The sequence below is a fragment of the Grampus griseus genome, assembly GCF_964374135.1.
Source record: "Grampus griseus genome assembly, chromosome: 5".
Taxonomy (NCBI): Eukaryota; Metazoa; Chordata; class Mammalia; order Artiodactyla; family Delphinidae; genus Grampus; species Grampus griseus.
Genome location: NC_138998.1, coordinates 25,829,349 through 25,848,849, shown reverse-complemented (window position 1 = coordinate 25,848,849; position 19,501 = coordinate 25,829,349). Strand labels below are relative to the sequence as shown.

Here is a 19,501-nt window from a genome sequence, read left to right as displayed (position 1 = left end):
AAAGCAGAAACTAACACACCATTGTAAAGCAATTATACCCCAATAAAGATGTTAAAAAAAAAAACTTAATAGGTCTGAAAGGAGAAATAAATTAGTTATAGTAATTATAGTAGACATCAACTACTCACTCAATAATTTTTAAAAATTAATTAATTAATTTTACTTTTGGCTGCATTGGGTCTTCGTCGCTGCACGTGGGCTTCCTCTAGTTGCAGAGGGTGGGGGCTACTCTTCGTTGCAGTGCACAGGCTTCTCATTGCGGTGGCTTCTCCTATTGCGGAGCACGGGCTCTAGGCACATGGGCTTCAGTAGTTGTGGCTCGCAGGCTCTAGAGCGCAGGCTCAGTAGTTGTGGTGCATGGGCTCAGTTGCTCCGCAGCATGTGGGATCTTCCCGGACCAGAGCTCGAACCCGTGTCCCCTGCATTGGCAGGCAGATTGTTAACCACTGTACCACCAGGGAAGTCTCTCACTCAATAACTGATAGAAAAAAAATTAGTGAGGATCTGGAAGAGTTGAAAAACACTACTGAATTAATTTGCCTTTGTATGACATTCCACCCAATAATAGAATGTACATCCTTTTCCATTACTGTGATTGATTTGGGGCAAATTGATTACCCTCTGTCTCTCGTTTTCTCTGAACATAGAATTCGACATTGGCAATGATTTCCTTTCAGCATTCTAAGGCTGTTTCCTAGCTTCCATCTTTTCTGTTTTGGGTCCTAACAGGAAGTCTGGGGTGTCAGCTGGGCCTCACTTCTCTCATGGACACTGACCTCCCGTTTTTGGTCTCCCAAGCGGCCATGAGATCGCAGAAGGCTCCACCAGATTCCCACTCTCCTCCTGTCTCCTTTCTGCTTGGCTTCTAATTGTAAAATGAGAGGGATGGGCTCCTGGCCCATTCATCCATGCATCCAATTTCTATACGTCAGTTTTTGGCACTTTGGGCACTGTTGTAGATGAAATAGACAGCCGAAATCCTTGTTGTCCTTTTATGATTTCTAAATAAGATCTGTGTGAGTTCATCTAGTGCTTGTTTGTTTCTTTTTTCCTTAGAAACATCTTTTGGTTGGGCTCAGAGGTGAGAGGACAAAAATGAATATTTAGACCTATGAATCAGCAGATGACTTCAGTTCTTTGTGATTTTTAAATTTTATTTTATTTTTTAATTTTTGCTGTGTTGGGTCTCCGTTTCTGTGCGAGGGCTTTCTCTAGTTGTGGCAAGCGGGGGCCACTCTTCATCGCGGTGCGCGGGCCTCTCACTATCGCGGCCTCTCCTGTTGCGGAGCACAGGCTCCAGACGCGCAGGCTCAGTAGTTGTGGCTCACGGGCCTAGTTGCTCCGCGGAATGTGGGATCCTCCCAGACCAGGGCTCGAACCTGTGTTCCCTGCATTAGCAGGCAGATTCTCAACCACTGCGCCACCAGGGAAGCCCCTCTTTGTGAATTTTTTGGCTCAAGGTCAGGTTTGAAGCCATCTCTTATTTTTATTTAACATGGTTATTTTGTGTTCTGTTCTTCCAGATTTGCCTTTCTAATTAGATTTCACCCAGATAGATGGTAAAAGGAGTTTGCGCTCCCTGGCTGCTCTTAGGAGGGGCAGGGGCTTGTATAATAAGCCTGCTGGGGTGGGGGAAAGAGGTTGCAGCTGGTAGCAAGTACAATGAATCATGCACACATAAATAATAGAGCACAGACCACCCTGGAGCTGGGAGGCCAGGACTGCAGTTTTGAAAAGTATACATGTGGTAGCAAGAGTGCAGGATTTTTGAAAGAACCTAAGAAATGACCCCTAACCTTTTGCAGGATATTTATATCCCTGAGGCCCTGGGGTCGCCAATGGTGAAATGGAAACATGTATGGATTAGTCTTCTCATTTTAAATCTTAGTTTGATGTTTACTATATTATTTGACACCAATTTATTGCAGATAATTAAAATTTTCATCTTTATGTGTACTTAGTCTTTTCCCAAGTTTTCACAATGAATGGGAACTTTTATAATCAGAGAAACAAAACCCATGGTACCTGGAACTTAAGAATAACATTTGTCATCTAGATATTGCGGTGGTCACAAAAGAAATGTTTTGTACAGATGTATAACTCTGTCGGAAGGCAGGGCTGTGGGCAGCACAGACCTTTGGAACTTAGAACCTGGTGCTAATAAACCACTTCACCTGGGCCCCCAGGGGCCTCCCTGGTATTGTTAAGTGACCTCAGACTCTGTCCGAGACTAACTGTCTTCCCCCAGTCAACCCTTTCAGGGTGGGAGCAGTAGCCCATTGTTCCTCTAAGTCTACAGTGCAGGACAAAGGAGGCTGTACAAATATTTGTTCAGCTTTTTTTTGCTCAACGGGTTGAAACTGAATTGAAGATGGCATCTGCTCCCAGCAGCTCAGGCAGGGACTGCTTGCATCAAACGACAGCAAGTGCTGCCTGCCAGAATATTCATGACGGTTGAGTCTGGGACTTTTTTTTTTTTTTTTTTTGCGGTACGCGGGCCTCTCACTGTTGCGGCCTCTCCCGTTGCGGAGCACAGGCTCCGGACGCGCAGGCTCAGCAGCCATGGCTCACGGGCCCAGCTGCTCCGCGGCATGTGGGATCTTCCCGGACCGGGGCACGAACACGCATCCCCTGCATCGGCAGGCGGACTCTCAACCACTGCGCCACCAGGGAAGCCCCTGGGACTATTTTTATAAGATGGGAGGGTTCGACTTTGAACAAAGTTTGAGTTTCCCTGGGGGGCCAAAATGTGTGTGTGGGAAGGACAAATGCTGGGAATAGAAGGGGAGACTAAGGTTTGGAACCAACGGCACTGCGCTTTTTCCTTTCTACTCTGTTTTATCGTCATCGATGGGCATAGCTTGCTCCTGTATCCGATGAACAAAGATGCTGATGGTTACTCTTTGGCAGGGACCAATGTGCCAGGAGCTGTGCTATGGGTTTGTGCTACTCAGGACTCTTGGTTGCAAGTGATAGTAGAACCAATTCCAGTTTGCTTGGGGAGAAGCAAGGATGTACTGGACATGTACTTGAAAAATCCAGGTCCTAGTTTTAGGAGCAACAGGAAGCTGCCTGTCTCTGGACTCTGTTTTCCTGTGTCGGCTCTGGCTTGGCATCCCCTGGTGCTGGTCAGAAGGCCACCAGCTGCTTCAGGCCCCATCTTACCTCAACAACAACAGAGGAAAGAGGTTTAATGGGGGGAACGGTTTTGAGATGCTGCCCAATATATATTTTCCCTGTGGAAATCTTTTTCTTTCCTGTAGCCCCTTCCTCCTTTAAGTTTCAGCCAAGAAGTGTTACTGCCCCAGGGGCAGGGAAGGGTGGGTACCGCTCCGAACCCAAAATCCGCAGGGAGGAGGGAGAGGACACCTCCTTCAGAACGGAAGGGGGGATTAAGCCATCAGAGAATAGGGAAAGTGAGGAAAGAGATGGAGAGGGTGAGTCTAGGAAGAATATGAAGTCTGGTTCCCCGAGGGGCCTGAGGCCATCTCCGTACCAAGTCTTGACTTACGGAGCGGGTATGATACAAAGACAGAAATCCCAGATAGGCTCAGGAGGAAGTTGTAAAGAGAGAGGGCCTGTGCCCCACTTCTTGTTTGGAACAAAACACCCCGTGCCAACACAGGAGGGCTGCAGCTAGGTGAAGCGTATTGTGGTATACTTTGTGGGGAAATGGTTAGCCATGGTGTCCCGTGTCACCTTCAGTCCCACTGTGACAGAGAAGGGATCCAGGAGCAGGCACTGGTTCCCTGTGGAGGATGAGAAGGTAGCAGAGAGGGGGGGCTCACAGTGGCTGGGAGAACAGGATGGACAGGTGACCCAGTCGTGCCAAGCAGAGTCGGGACACAGGCTTGTGGGAAGGGTGGGCAAAGAGAAGCTGTTTTTCTGCTGGCCTTGCTGCTGCGAGGTTGTGAGCCTGGATCTGCTGGGGTCTCGCATGGAGCCCGAGAGTATAGCTCACATGGAAGGAAGCAAAGCTGGGAGATGGAGAGTCCTTGAAGGCTTTGGTTTCCAGGGCCTGAAGCAGACAGTGCCCTGAGCTTTTAATTTACGTAAGTCAATCAATTCCTTTCTGTTTAAGCGAGTGTGAATTGGGTTGCCTGTCATTTAGAGCAGGAAGTGCCCTAACTCATGTAGGGAAGAGGGAGGCAGCACCGGGGAAGGGGTAGAGCCTGGAATTAGTGAGAGGACAGCCAGCGGGATCGTGGAGGGAAGGAGGAGAGGTGTTGGGTGGGGGCGGGGTGCGGTGGACTGAGAAACAGGTGGGAGAGTCTGGGGCGATGCTGAGGTGGACAGTGAAAGGATTTTGTGCTGGGAGGTGCGGTTCATGACTGGGAAGGGGTTGTGTCAGTGGTCAGGGCAGGAAGGAGCTGAGCACAGTGTGGCATCCCAGAAATGGGGAGAGAAAAGCAGGTTATCAGGATTTAGAAGCAAAGCCTCCCTGGACATTGAGCCTTCAGCTGAGGAAGGCAAACCAGGGGGCTGCGTAAATGGTGAGACCATAGAGCAGATGCAATTGGGAGCTGGCAAGAGATAGAATTTGGTGCTGGGAGTGCTGAACTGAGATGGAAAGTTCTAAGCAGAAAACCAGAGAGTAGGTAGAAATATGGGTAACGCATCTCCGTGTCGAGTGTGGATTAGGGAGCCATCAATACAGGAGTGAAAGCAGAGGCCAAGTGAGAAACTCCTCCAGAAAGTGCGCCCGGGAGGTCAATAGTAAATATACTTAGGAGCCTGTTTTCCGCAAGACCAGTTGCTCTAGGGCACGTAGGGGTCACTGCAGTTCCTGAACTGACACCAAAGTCCTGTCTGACAGTCGCAGTTGGTCAGATCATCTCACGCAGAGAAATCAGGTAGGAATCACCACCAGCTAGGACCCAACATTTGAAAGAAATGACCCCCAATATGGTATCATATCAAGTTCAACTGCACGTCTCTCGGGTGTCTTAACAGGGAGTTACAGAAATCAGTCAAGTGCTCTGTGGCTCTCCAGTAGCTCCGAGAACGCTGAGAACCACGGGACGGGGAAGGGGTGGGGAGAGACGTTGCCCGGGCCGCGACCTCGCCAGGGCGCCTGCAGGCCATCCAGAGACAGTAGGGTGACGGTCTAGAGTTGACACACAGGGCCGGATGTGGTGGGAGCCGGAAGGGAAACGTGGAGTAGCCTGCGGGGGGCGGGGGGGGCAAGGTGGCGAGAATCGTGACAGTTTGGATCAGTCACCGGCAATGGTGGACCCCAAACACTCGCGTCCAGCTCAGCACCGGCCCCCGGGTGGCGCCGGGTCAGGCACACGGTCCACAGGCACCCACACTAGGGCTCCGGGCCGTTACTGTGTACCCGGCCTAGGCGTGCGTCCATGCATCCCTGATCCCGAGTCCCGCGTTGTTACGCGCGCAGAGGCCCTGCGCTCAGGTGGCCGCGGTCCCCGCGCACTCAGGGTGCCCGTGACCGTGACTTTCGCACGCTGGGATCGCTGAAGACTGGCCCGTCTCTGGGGCCTGTGTTTGACCTCCTCCCATCAAGTGTCCTCTCCGCAGTCCCTCTGCTCCCTTCCGGCCGGCCGGGCCGCACCGCATCGCCGCCTCCGGGGCGGAGCTCGAGGGCGGCGAGGCCACTAGGGGACGCTGCGCACCGTCGCGCTGCCCCGAAGTCGTTGCGCACCGCCCTCGCCTCCCCCTGCGCCGGGCGGAGCGGGCGGCGAGCGCGGAGCCGGGCGCGCTGTGGCGGAGCCGGGGCCGGGCCGGGACCATGGGCGGTGAGCGCGGCGCGGGCCGCGGTCGGGGTGGTTACCTTTGAGGCTGAGCGGAGCCTCCCGCGGAGGCTCGAGGCGGGCGGGTGTCCCGGGGTGCCGGTCTCGGAGGCCGAAGGGGTCCTCTGGACGCGCCAAGGCCGGGACGACCGGGCAGTGACTCCGGTGGGAGAGGGGTGGGGGGTCGGGGGCGCGCTTGTGAGCTCCGGGTCTGAACCCCCGTTACTGAGCTCCCTCCTCCATCCCCGCCCCTTCTCCAAACCCCAGCCCCCGACTCGCTTCCACTCCCCCACGCCCACGCGCCCGGATCCCAGTCCCCGCCTTCTCATCCACCGCCCCCTCTCCTAGCCCCAGCGCTCCCTAACCCGGCCTACGATTCCGCCGCCCTTTCCCCAGGCCTTTGCCCCGCAGCCTCCGGTGGGTGCCTCCCTTCACCCGCGCTGCGTCCTGCTTCTCCACCTCCAGCCCCGCACCTCGCCTGCCTCCATCCGCGGTCCCGCCCCTCCAGCCCGCTCCTGCCCGGCCCCCGCACGCCTGCCGCCTGATTCCTGCCGGAACTGGAGCTCGCAGGATCCCCCTTCCACGGCCGTGGCGAGCCAGCTGGTCTCCAGGTAAGGAGGCTGCGGTGACGGCAAGTTCTCTGCCGTCTTCCCCGGGGGTGGGGCTGGCTCCTGCCGGCAGCTACCTGCGCCCGGTAGTCCCGGGGCCCAGCGGAGGGGGCCGCTGCGTGCGCAGGTTAACATTCCACGATGCTCAGGTTAGGACTGCGTGGTTTACACCCCCGGCGTTGTTTTTGCTCGTGAAATTGCTTAGGTCGCAGTCTTTTAAAGAAGCCGGCTTTGTTACACACACGAAATTGGTTGTGCTTCGAGCTGGTGGCCTTCTTGGCGGCTGCAGCCGTCTTTCAAGATGTTAAGTGTGGGTGGTTAAAGGATTAGCAGTGCCGGAGGATGTGGAGCCATATATTCCCGCTTCGGCGGGGCGTTTCGAGGGGAGGGAGGACATCCCCGCCTGGGTGGCCAGTGCCTTCGTGGGAACACAAGGATGCTTTGTAAGCATTCGAAAAGTAAAATCAGGAGAGATGTGGAATCAGATCGCGTGCGAATGGGCAAGTGTGGGGTGGACGGCCAAGGGAGCCTCAAGAAGGCTCCACAACTTGGGGGAACATCTGTTGCTGTTTGCAGAAGGCCCGCGGGTGAACCCGAGTGTGGAGCAGGCAGTGCCCAGCCAGCCTCGCAGACGTGACGTGACTGCGGACGGAGCTTGGCAACAACTCCTCCTCGGAGGTGTTGGTGCCCCGTCAGGACATCTGTGCGAAGAGGATCTAAAGCAGGTGGTTTGAAAAGCCTCGTGTTCCCTGGAGAGAGGTGGAGATGCAGGGTGACAGCCAGAAAGCCAGTGCATGAACCTGCCCCATCCCTTCTCCTGGCTTTCAGTAAGTCTTGGATTAAGTTAACTGCCTATTTTAGAGAAGGGGCTTGTAGGAGTTGTGTCTCTTCTACAGATTAGCTCCTGGCCAGCCCACCCTCACTGATGATGCTTGGGATGCTACTTTTGGGCACCAGGGCCTAGATGGGCCACCTGACCTTTGGAGCACTGCATTTGGAGCATTTGCGGAACTGCGATATCTGCAACTCTTTCTTTTTAGTGATTGGCTCGAAGAGTAATTAGCTCAATATTCGTTCACTGTTGAGTAGTGAATTAGTAAGTAATTAGCCCAAGGTCACACTGGGGCTGGGTAGGCTCCCTCTGAGTGCCTACACACTCCTGTGGGTATCCCCTCAACCCCCGCCAGGTTGCTGTGTGATGAGTTGTTGAATGTCAGATGCCCCACTGCCCAGGATAACCTTCAGCTGTGGGGTGGAACCATCTTTGTGGCCCCAGACCCAGCCTGGCGCCCTCTAAGTGACAGGTACTCAGTGTTTGTCTAGTAAAGAAGTGGGTGTCTTTCCTGAATCCAGGCTGAGTCCATTACCCATGGTTTTCCATTGTGCTGCACTGTTTCCAAAACATCATCCTTCGATTGATCAGATTTTAAAGAAATACCTTATCTCAACAGAGACATTCATTTCTGTGTATATTGGGGGCAAAGAGCTCAATTTATGGGTCAGGCTTTGACAGCTGGGTCTCTGACCTCAGAGGGCACTCCAGAATTTCCGTGAAGCAAAGCAGTTGTCCTCATGCCACAGCTAGGGTGAGGTGAGGGGCACTGTGGGCAGCTAAGGCTTCCTGCTGAGGGCCTCTAGGGCCCCTCTAGGGCCCTGAGCTGTGGCCGCGGCCCCCTTCAGCGTCCCTCATCCCTGCGCATGGTGGGGGAAGCCACTTGCGGAGCCCTGCTGGCTGCTTCAGACCACAGCATCTTCACTCCAGTGGCTGCTGCCCACACCAGGGAGAGCTGGGAGCGCCTCTTCTTGCACTTTTTGGGCAATCTGATTTGCTGTGCTACTGCGGGGGAGGGAGGCTGGTGTTTGGGCAAGATGTTTCTGTCTGTGGGAAGTGGCCGTGACCCACTGGCAGGTAGATCAAAGTCTAGCTCTTTGGCCTCTGTCAAAGGCCAGCTCTGGAGAGAACGGCCAGAGGCTAAAGGGGTGGGAGCAACCTGTGTCCCCTTTTCTCAGGAGTATGGAAAGGGCTGGAATTCAGAATGTCCCTTTGATGTGGGAACCTGCACTGCCCACAGGTTCACAGCTGTCATGGGCTTATCTTCCTCACCTGGACTGTCTGTGTCTCCAGGTCTGGCTCATACCCAGGATAACTGCAGCTGGTGAAGATCTGTTTTCTAGAAGACATTTAATTAATGCCTGCAGTTTGTGAGTGAGAAAGAAAGGGGGGGAGTGAGAGAGGAAGAGAGAGAGAGAACTTCCTCTATGGAGGGGGGTAGGAAAAAGGGTAGCAGAATAGCCAAGGTCCCAAAAACATACGGAGGTAGACTTCAGCCTTGGGATGAGGCTCTGGGCTGGTGGATGAGGACGTGGGCCCACATTCGGGTGGAGGGGTTGCCATTCGGAGCAAAGTCACTGTGATTGGAAAAACGGCCCCACAGTTACCTGGAATAAGGTGTGCTGGGCCCACTGTTCTGCTTCCTAGAAAGCCTTGAAAGCCAGGTGAGGGCTGGGAGAGCACTGAGCCATTTGAAGGTTTGGATGAGGGTTGTGCCCCTTTGGAAAAGGTGGCTTGAGTGATGCCATGGGTCTGGGATCTGGCCTGGGGGAGGCAGCTCACACCTGAGATGCTGAGGGGAGCATTCAGGCCGGTGGCCAAAAGAGATGCGGCTGGGAGGGTCTGTGCCCCTGCACTTAGGGGGTGGAGAAGAGGTAACAGCTGCCTTCTGGTAGGATGGTGGGCCTGTTGGCAGAAGCAGCCTCCCGCACACTCTTCTTGAGCCTGCTGGGCAGCCTTGCAGATGGTGTAGGGCCTGCTAAGGCCCCTCAACCTGGAGATCCTGCAAGGCAGCCACGAGGAGGCACCCGTGGACCGGGAATGACCTGTAGGTCTGCTCTGAGTCCAAAAGGCAGGAGGGCCAGGGTGGCCTGAGCCGCAGACTGCAGGATAGTAAGTAGCCTTCATCCCTAGAGCCAGGAGGCTGCTCCGAATCTTCTTGGGCCTTGGTTAGGGAGGCCACTGGCTTTGGAAAAGCAACAGGGCTATCAGTAATGAAGAGAGGAGACATTGCAGGAGCATGGAGGATGTTAATGATTAAAAAGGCATTGAGGGCCTCCCTGCTGGCGCAGTAGTTAAGAATCCTCCTGCCAATGCAGGGGACACGAGTTCGAGCCCTGTTCCGGGAAGATCCCACATGCCGCAGAGCAACTAATCCTGTGCGCCACAACTACTGAGCCTGTGCTCTAGAGCTTGCGAGCCACAACTGCTGAGCCCGTGCGCCACAACTACTGAGCCTGCGCTCTAGAGCCCACAAGCTACAACTACTGAGCCCTCGTGCCACAACTACTGAAGCCCACGTGCCCTAGAGCCTGTGCTCCACAAGAGAAGCCACCGCAATGAGAAGCCCACGCACCGCAATGAAGAGTAGTCCCCGCTCACCGCAACTAGAGAAAGCTCGCGCGCAGCAGTGAAGACCTGACACAGCCAAAAATAAATAAGTAAATAAATAAAATTTATTAAGGAAAAAATAAAGGCATTGAGAGAGGACTTGGAGGAGCCTAGTTATGTGGTTCCTGCAGCCAGGAGGCAGCCTTCACCCATATCCTCTACTCCGCAAGGAGTATCTGGGATTCATCCCTGCGTTCCGGGCCCTCCCTCCCTCCCTCCTAGTCCCTCTGCCCCACCCTCCTGCACTGCACACATTGATCGAGCCACCTCTGTACTGGTACTAGGGTGGAGGAGAGGTTGGGCAACTCAAATATCTAGTAGTAGCAACTCAGGAACTTGTAAATTCTGTGTGTATTTGCGTAGTCACTTCCCCAACGTATGTGTTCATGTTTCTGTATTATGAGGCATCCTTTTGTCATCTGCTTACCACTCTCTCTGTCTCTGTGTATAACCAACTTCCTTAGAGAGAGCCACAATCAACAGCATAGAAACCAGAGCTTTAAAGAACAGACTAAGATGAAAATTATTGCACCGGGTTCTGATACCGCCTACCCCCTCCTGTCCTCTCCTCTCCTGTTTGTGGTCAGACTCCTCATTTACACCCAATTTACAAATAGTTGGAATACTATTTGAACTACCCCTCAATTACATGGAGACATGTGTCTTGCCAGCTAACAGAAACCACAGCTTACTTTCCTAGACCCACCTCATTCTTGGACCTAACACCAAACTTCAGGCCTTCAGAGATAGAGCAGTATCATTTTGAGCTTTTTAACTATAAAGCTCAGATGAAGCTCTGTTTGCTAGTTGTGTCGGCTGCTAATATAGGAGAATTTGAAGTTAGAATAAGACATTTACTGCCTTGTTAACTATGCTTCTAAAATGAAAGGAGCAGTTGGATTAAGGTAGGGGATGTAGAAATGTCTGGAAACTCAGAAGTGATAACAGAGGGACACAGTCTTACAGAAATAAATTAAGCTGTAAACGTTGTTACTGAAATGTGGAGAGATATAAATAGGAACTACGGTAGAAGTATATGCAAATACAGAACTCTGACAAGTATAGATTGATAGGTAATAGAAATTGTGGTCTGTCATTTTATTGAAATATATTAATTTTATGGTCATATATTATGCTTATGTAGTAGCTTACCATTTAAATAGGCAACTATGTCCATGATCTTGTTCAGTCCTTCTAGCAAGTCTGGGATCTTCTTAGAGATGGGGACATTGGACCACAGAGTCTTTATAAGAGCTCCCCTAGAGTTCAGGTCTCTTGAGTGGAGAAATACTATGTACGTGGATTTCCTGCTACAGTTGCTTGATAACTCAATGTGGTTACATAGTTATTTGAAAATTACAGAACATCTTTACAATGAGCCGAACAAACAAAAACAGTGTATGCTTAGCGCCGTCAGAAACTGTCTAGAAGGATTTTTCAGGGTTTGTGGATGTCAGAGGTTCTCTCTTTTGATTTTAATTTAATTTTTTTTAATCGAAGTATAATTGATTTACAATGTTGTATAGAGGTTCTCTTTTGATGACTTTCTAATACAAAAGTTCCTGTGACTGTGTCCTCAGCACAGTGTAGTGGTTCAGCGTGGCTCTGAAGCCAGATTGGCTTTAAATCCTGGATTTATCATGATTAAACTTGTACCCTTGGATAAGTTACTTAACCTCTCTATGCCTTGGTTTCTTCTCTTTTGTGAAATGGAGGTGATGATAAAACTTACTTCATGGTATTGTTGTGAAGCTGAAATGAGATAGTGCATGACAAGGACTTAGAACACATAGTGCATGCTTAAATGTTAGCTGTTTTTTGTTTGTTTGTTTTTGTTTTTTACTATTCATTCATTCCTTAACATATTCATCCAAAAAACATTTTTGGTACCAACCAACTGCACTGAGATGGTGGGTGTAGGATGACGGGTAAGATACACATAGCCTCTGTCCTCATGGAACGGAGGATATCACACTTAAGTTCACAGCGAAGGACAGGAATAATAGCGCAGGCATTTCCCAGGCACTCACCTGGCTCCAGGCAACCTTTTATGGCCATGAGAGGCTAGGGTGTAGCCTATGAAGGGTTCACCATGACTGGGGGTGGTGGCAGGGGGCTGGCAGATGGTCTTCAGCGGGTACACAGTGGTGACGTGGCCTTGCCAGCTGTTGAAGACAGGCACTCATTTGACTGGTCTGTGTCTGACACACGCTGGTTGTTCACGTTTTAACTATCACTCTTGGCCTCAGGTTGTTAGTGGGAAGCGTGATACGAGACTGTAAACCCCGTGTTTACTCACCTGGTTTGCCAGCGCTGTTCTTGGTCCTGGTCGACAGCACCAGGTGCCCGGACCACTGTTCTGGGCTGGCTCTCTAGCAGCCCTGGAAGCCCACGATTCTATCAGAGACCCAGTTCTCTGAGTGAGGAATGGCACAGCTGCTCCCGAGGGCGGGTAGGGGACTAACCTGAGGCAGAGGCCAGACTACCGCTCGCACACAAAATCCAACCGAGTCAATGTGAAGATCTAATTGGCTTTATTCAACGAGTCGCGAATTGGGCAGCGCCCCATCTTGTGAGTAGGAGCCCCCTCTGAGGGGCTGCACTAAAAAGAAGGAGGGAGGGGCAAGGAGGCTATTAGTAAAAGAAAGTCAGGGGTTGCTTCAGGCCAGGTCACCTTCTTCTGGGTGAGGGGCAAGGGTCTATCATGTCGTTTACCTCTACTTCCTTTGGGGGATGCCGGGGGATAGAGAGGACCCATGTGACAGATTATTTCATTGGTGCTGGCCAGAAAATTCCAGACTGGCCAATTAAGATTACATTTCTGGGAAGGCTGAAGCTGCAATTAGGTTAGGTAATAAAACTAGGTTTGGTATCATGGGTTTTAACACAAGTGATGCCATTTTGGGCCTGTGGTTTTCTCTTTAACACTATCATGTGTCCTGTGTCTGCCATAGCTGGAATCTTCTTCATCTGAAGGTCTCTGGGAAACTGTTGATAGGCTTGGGTTTAATAACAGGTCCTGGAAAGGGAGGTCCTTCCACCTCAGACCTCACCCTTCCTTGCTCCACGTGTCCTACAAAGAAACTCCAGTGTGGCAGCCTGCCCAGCCAAGCCCTTGCCATCCTGCGGTGGCCCCCAGCAGTGGGCTGAGGACTACAGAAACCTGTGATTGCTGCCTCAGAACTCGAGCGCTCCTCTGCCTTGCGTGATTAGCACACCCGCTGCTCTGCACTGGAGTCCTTTGTGCTCATGAAACAGCAGTCAGACTGGAAGCCTGATAATCACTTCTCTTATTGGAGAGCCTGCTTATTTTATTCATTTTTAAACTTCTGGAGTCTGGAGTCTGAAGTCAATGAGGCTTTGTCTTTTTTTCTTAAAACACTTTCCCCATTCTTGGAAAGTAAAGAAATGGCAAGTAATGCCATTCATTAAAAAAAAAAAAAAAAATTTGTGTGTAGGCAGCATTGAGTTAAAAGGAGGAAAACCTTTTCTCTAGCTTCCAGTTTGTTCCCTAGCTGCTCTGACTTCTCTGGTTTGGTTGCCTCTTGATTTCCCAGATGGGGTTGACTTCTGTCACCAGTTTGTCTCCATCACGGTTCTTAATGGAAGCACAGACCTGAGAGTCGGAGCTTGGACATTTATGGTTGAAGGTCATGGCTTAGACGTTTGATTCTTTTGGCTCTGTCTTCAAGGTGAAACATTCCTCTGTCTTTGAGAAAGAGAGTATATTTTAGGAGATCCGAATATCAACAGGCAGGACGATCTAGGCCAGCCCGCCTCATCCTTGGTTCACGTAATTTCCAGCGTTTCTGAGTCAGCGGCGTATGAGTTTTTATGTTCTCCTCTTGTGCATCTTGCTCTAATGACTGCTGACTATCTTGAAACAGTTGCATCAGTTGATGGTGTTTAGGGACTCAACATGCGGCAAGTAGCTGCCGTTGCCTGGCTGCGGAGCATAGCACGTTCTCGCTACTCGCTTTTTTATAGCTTGAGGGGTGTTTGCTGTGTGTGCCCAGTGCCAGAAAGGGAGTGGGGAACTCCTTGCCTCAGTGCACACCCACCCACCTCGCCCCCCTGCCCCCACCCCCAGGACATAGTGTGTCACTGCAGCATCCGTTCCCACTGCACGCAGATTGTCTGCTCAGAGGCCTTCTCCCCAGCTCGACCGGGAGCTTCTGGAGGGCAGGGGCTACACCCAGCTCACCCCTGAATCTTCATCCTTAGCCCAAGAACTGGCATGAAATAGGCCTCAATAAAGGTTGGGTGTATGAATGAATGAATGGTTGCAAAGCGGTTAGGATTGTGTTTGGCTGCAAAGTAACAGAAAACCCTACCTTAGTGGCTTAAGTTGATAGTGGTTTATTTTTCTCACGTAACAAGATGTTTGAAGGTAGTGGTTGCTGGCATTGGTCTCAACAGCTGATGTCTGTCTGGACTGACACTCTGTTATTTTCTTGGCCTTTTCTTCATGATGGCAAAATGGCTGCTGCAGGAAGGAGACACCAGCCACATTGGTACCTTTTATTAGGAAAGCAGACATCTTCCCCCAAACATCCAGCAGACCTCCTCTGATGTGCCATGGCCAGAACTGTGTCACACGGTCACTCCCAGTTAAAATGGCCATGTGAGTATTTAGCAGGGCACATTGCTGCTTAGAGCAGTTAGGGAGGCTCACCGCTGAAACAAACAAACCGAATACAGCTGACCCTTCGACAACACGTGGGTTTGGGGCACTGACCTCCCCCAACCCCCAAGTAAAAAATCTGCATGTAACTTTATAGTTGGCCCTCCATATCCACAGTTCCGCATCTGTGAGTTCAGCCAGCCTCAGATCGTGTAGTACTGTATTTACTATTGAAAAAGATTTGCCTATAAGTGGACCCATGTTGTTCAAGGGTCAGCGGTACATTTAATGACTCCAATATGGTGGACATTTACATTTTGCTCACACAAAGTCCAAAATGGCTGTTCCTGATTAGGGAGGTAGGGCCTTTTTTCCAAAAGGCCATTCAGGGACCCAGGCTCTTAAGGCTGCCATGCTCATTTGCATCAATCAGTGGAAGAGGAAGGGACATGGAGGATGGAGTATGGGAAGATTTTATGGGCCAGACTTGAAGATGGAGAATTACTTCCACTGACATTCCATTGGCCAGGGCTCAGTCAGATGACCACACCTCCTGCAAGGGAGGCTGGGAAATGTGGTCCAGCCCTGTGCCTAGGAGGAAAAGGAGATGGGTCTCATGGTGAGCTGGCCATCTCTGCCACACTTTCCCTCCCCTGCCCCCCACCAAATCAAGATTCTGTTGGCAAGGAAGGAATGAATATTGAGGGGCAACTGGACGTGTCTGTCCTGGAAAGAAATGCTGTGCTAAGAAAGCTCCAGCCAAAAATAGTCTCTATTCTCAGATCATGTGTCTTAAATCCTGGCCTCTGTTCCCGTCTTTGGGACCCGGACTAACAGGACAATGGAAAGTCCTCATTATCCCTCTTTCTTGACTCAGGCCATGTTCTTTTTTTTTTTTTTTTTTTTTTTTTTTTTTTTGCGGTACGCAGGCCTCTCACTGTTGTGGCCTCTCCTGTGGCGGAGCACAGGCTCCGGATGTGCAGGCTCAGCGGCCATGGCTCACGGGCCCAGCCGCTCCGCGGCATGTGGGATCTTCGCGGACCGGGGCACGAACCCGTGTCCCCTGCATTGGCAGGCGGACGCTCAACCACTGCGCCACCCGGGAAGCCCTCAGGCCATGTTCTTAACAGCTTTGAGGGAGTGAGTCCTAGTGGATTCCCTTCAGCAGTTGGAGGTTACCCCAGAAGAAATGGCCTTCAGCCTCCTCAAGACAGAGGAGCCTCTGAGAACTCGAGCCCGTGAGAACTGCTTGCTCATGAGCCTTCCAAGTGCCCCCACTCACCCATCCTCCCAACGTTTCTCCTCCTCTCCATCCACCACCCAGCCCCCCTCCAGAGAGGAGGAGAGGCCACAGCAGAGGGACCTCAGCTTCCCACTTAAACCCACTGAGAAGTATTTCGCTACCACTTCCTGCTGTCTTTTCCCGGTTACCTTTTTGGTCAATGGTTCATTGATCTATTGGGTTTCAGTGCTTTGTTCTTGTTCAGTTTGCCGTAGGTTTCAGTGACAGGTGCTTCTCCATCCACAGCACCCTTCTTGGTGTCCTTTCTTCCCCCCGTCCCCTCCTTCTTCCCACACACATCTAATGACTACCTGCTGCTTTCTCAGCTCCGCATCCACCGAGCCCTGGGGGGAGGTAGGCGAGGAAGCTGACACAAGCCTGTGGCGTTGAGGAGTGTTGTGGGAGGGCTGTGGCTGCCCCGTGTGGGAGGACCTCACCCAGCCTTGGGTTCAGAGAAGGCTTCTGGGGGGAGGTGGGATTTGAGCTGAGTTTAAGGATGAGCGAGTTAACAAGGTCAAGAAGGCGTCTGGGCCGAGAGAGTGAAATGGCACAGACGCTGAGTCAGCGGAAGGGGCTCTTGGGGTTGGGGGGACCGGTGAGTGCAGTGCGCTGGAGTTGATGCACCGGGACGTGCGTCGTTCACTCATTACACACTCCTGTGCTCCAGGCCCTGGGGTTAGAGCAGTGGACGAGGCAGATAAAGTGCCAGCCCCAAGGGAGCTCGAGGTCTGGGCTGTAATGGGGGATGAAGCTGCAGAGGAGGGTGGGCTTGGCTGCTGTCCTAGACTCTGCTCGGAAGGGTTTGCTGTTGGAGTCCGAGTAGGATGTGGGCCCCGTTGCCTGTGCCCTCGCTTCTTGTGCCCTGTCCCTCTGTCTCCAACTCCCGTCTGGTCCTTTGCATGACACAGGCTATAAAAATAGACGCTGGCATCAGAACACCAGCATGTAGTTGGTGAGGAAAGCTGGAAACTGTCGCTACGTATCAAGATACGCGCCAGCTAGATTTTTGGTGGAGCTCGTTCTTGGAGCCCCAAGGATAACGTCCTAAAGTTTGCTTACAATTTTTTTTTTCTCCTTTCAACTCATACCAACACTTCTGGCCACTTGGCTGAGAATGAATATGTACTGGTTGTGCCGATTCCCCACCTATGAGCTCGTTGAAATGAACGTTTAATGCTGAAATCCACCAAGTGAGGACTGGCCTTGCCCTGGGCCAGCCTGATCGGAGGGGCTGAGTCATCTCCACAGGGCAGTCCATCCAGGGTTCGCGTCCAGGTGAAGACTCTGGTCAGCACTACCTGAGAAGGGACCCACTCTCACCAGCCTGAAAGGTTTTGCTCATCTCCCCAAGGAAATGAGGGCTGAGCCAGGGTTTGGAAGAATTGTCAGCTGCCTTTTCTGTGCCGCATGGGGGCAAGCGTGGTTTCTTTCTTTCTCCCTTCCCAGCCCTGTTTATTAAGGTGGAATTGACAGTGCTGGGGGCCGGGGGCGGAGTGCAGAGAGAGGAAGCTTCATGCTAGTCTGAGCTCAGGGCTGAATGAAGGACACTTTGTTTCCAGATAGAGGGATCTCAATCCGTAGGCCAGTCCTATGGTGTTTATTGGGTACCTTTTTGGAGCCAAGTGCTATAGGGAACGTGCATAATAATAAAATGAGGAGAAGGACATCACATTACAACCTGGGATGTTGTGATTTATAAAAAGAAATATATATTTGTTCTTCGTCACTGTTTGTGGCACGGAGCTCCTACAACTCTTGATGTTTCCTAGAGGAGACCGGAAAGGTGTCTTTTATTATGTTAATGAGGTGACTTTTGGAAAGACCCCAGGGAACCTAAGGATGGGGGCTGGTTGCCAGGAGAACCAACCTTGTGATTAGAGGATTGGAACTTTCAGTCCCACCCCTGACCTCTGGGCAGGGGTGGGGGGCTGGAAGTTGAATCCGTTGCCATTGGTCAATGATTTAATCAGTTATGCCTATGTAATGATGACCTTGGTTCTTGTCTTCTTTGAAAAAAAAATTTGGAAAGAGATGTAGGTTGTAAAGCAGGTAAAGTGTTTATTAGAAGCAGAGTACGTGTGAAAAGGACACACGGGTGGACGCAGAGGGAGAGTTGCCCTTTTCGGGTGACTTCAATTGCTCATATGGGGCATTTTTCCAGGTTTCCCCGGGCCAATCATCTTGCTAGTTGTCTGTATCTGATCTGATTTTAGGGCCCTGCCCAATGTGTGCGCGCATCTTTTAGCCAAGATGGATTCCAGTGTGAGGGTTTCCGGGAGGCTGGCAGGACATATTATGGGCTGGCACCTCCTCCCTTCCCTGACCCCGGGGCAACCTTTCAGTGCACATGTAGTTTGGGAGGTCTCCTTGACCCCAGGAATGAGAAATACATGGCTTCCTTTTTCACCCAAGCAGGGATCAGCTCCTGCAGAGAATTATCTTTATCTTGAAGTCTCTGTCCTCAAGAGACAAATTCCAGCTGCTCAGCTGGGGCCCATCTATCTCCTCCCTCAGTGATGCCTCCATAAAAACCCAAAGGACACAGATTGGAGAGCCTCCAGGTTGGTGAACGCATGGAGTTGTAGGGAGAGTGGGAGAGAGTGGGAAAGCTGTAACACCTTTCCCACATACCTTGCCATGTGCATCTCTTCCATCTGGCCGCTCCTGAGTCAGATCCTTTTGTAATACACTGGTAATCTAGTAAGTAAATTGTTTCTCTGAGTTCTGTGAGCCCCTCTAGCAAATTAATTGAACCCAAAGGGAGGGGGGTCGTTGGAACCTTCAGTCTGTAGCCAGTTAGAAGCACAGGTGACAACCTGGATTTGCGGTTGGCATCTGAAGTGATAAGGGGACGATCTTGTGGGATTAAGCCCATAACTTGCGAGATCTGAGGCTATTTCCAGGTAGACGGTGTCAGAGTTGAGTTTCTCGACTGAAAAAAATGCATAACCTAAAATTTGAGAATTATGTTTTATTTGGCAGACAAAGCTGAGGACTTAAGTCCAGGACACAGCATCTCAGATGCTCTGAGAGACTGCTTCTGCAGAGGTAAGGGAGGAGCCGGGATATGTAGGAAGTTTTGCTACAAAGATCACGCAGTCAGAACATCAAAAGATTACTGTTAATTAAAGAAAACCAGACATCTCAAGTTAAAGAATTTAGCGCTTTTCTACGTATGGGAAGATGCAAAGGTCAGGGCTCGTTGAAATCATTCCTTTGATACGCACCTCAGCTCTCTAGGGCCAGTATCTTGTGCTCTCTCATCCTAGTCTCCTCAGGGTGCACCTTGGAGGGTGGGGTGAACAACCAGCTGGTGTTGGAGAAACGCTTGGTGCTGTGGGGAAGAAAACCCCACACACACTGGAATTAGATGAAGAATCATTAATACCCTAACTGCTTTCCAGGAAATATCTAATCCCTTCCACAAACCCAGGAATGGGGAATTTTACATTCCCCTAGAATGTAAGCTCCGCGCGGGTAGGAGTTTGGACTGATTTGGTCACTACTCATCCCCAGTTTCTATGACTGTACTTGGCATACAGCAGATGCTCAGTAGCTATTTGTTGGATAAATAATTGAATCACCATTTACAGGTGAGGAATCTGCAGCTCAGAGAGGTAAGGCAACTTGCCTGAGGTGCCACAGCCTGGATCTCAATCCCAGGGGAGGTATCATGAGCTGCGGCTTGGGGTTCCCAGCCCTGTTGCCCTTGGAATACGGATTACTTCTAGGATAGCGCTACCCAAGTGCAGCACAACCGTGACAAAACCTTGAGCTGAGTGGCCCAGAAGGTGG

The 19,501-nt window shown here is 51.3% G+C and overlaps 1 protein-coding gene across 3 annotated transcripts in view; it reads left to right on the top strand.

Moving 5' to 3' along the window:
* The first annotated feature begins 5,724 nt into the window (after nt 1–5,724).
* PXYLP1 (2-phosphoxylose phosphatase 1) overlaps nt 5,725–19,501 on the top strand; it is a 68,447-nt gene continuing 54,670 nt past the window's right edge. Inside the window, exons 1-3 of one of the 3 annotated variants that reach the window (XM_082655088.1) lie at nt 5,725–5,756; nt 6,216–6,361; nt 6,935–7,185. The gene's annotated coding sequence lies outside the window, so the exon portion shown is untranslated. Of the gene's footprint in view, nt 5,757–6,161; nt 6,362–6,934; nt 7,186–19,501 lie in introns of those variants that run through there. The other 2 variants (XM_082655089.1, XM_082655087.1) reach the window with 2 other exon arrangements.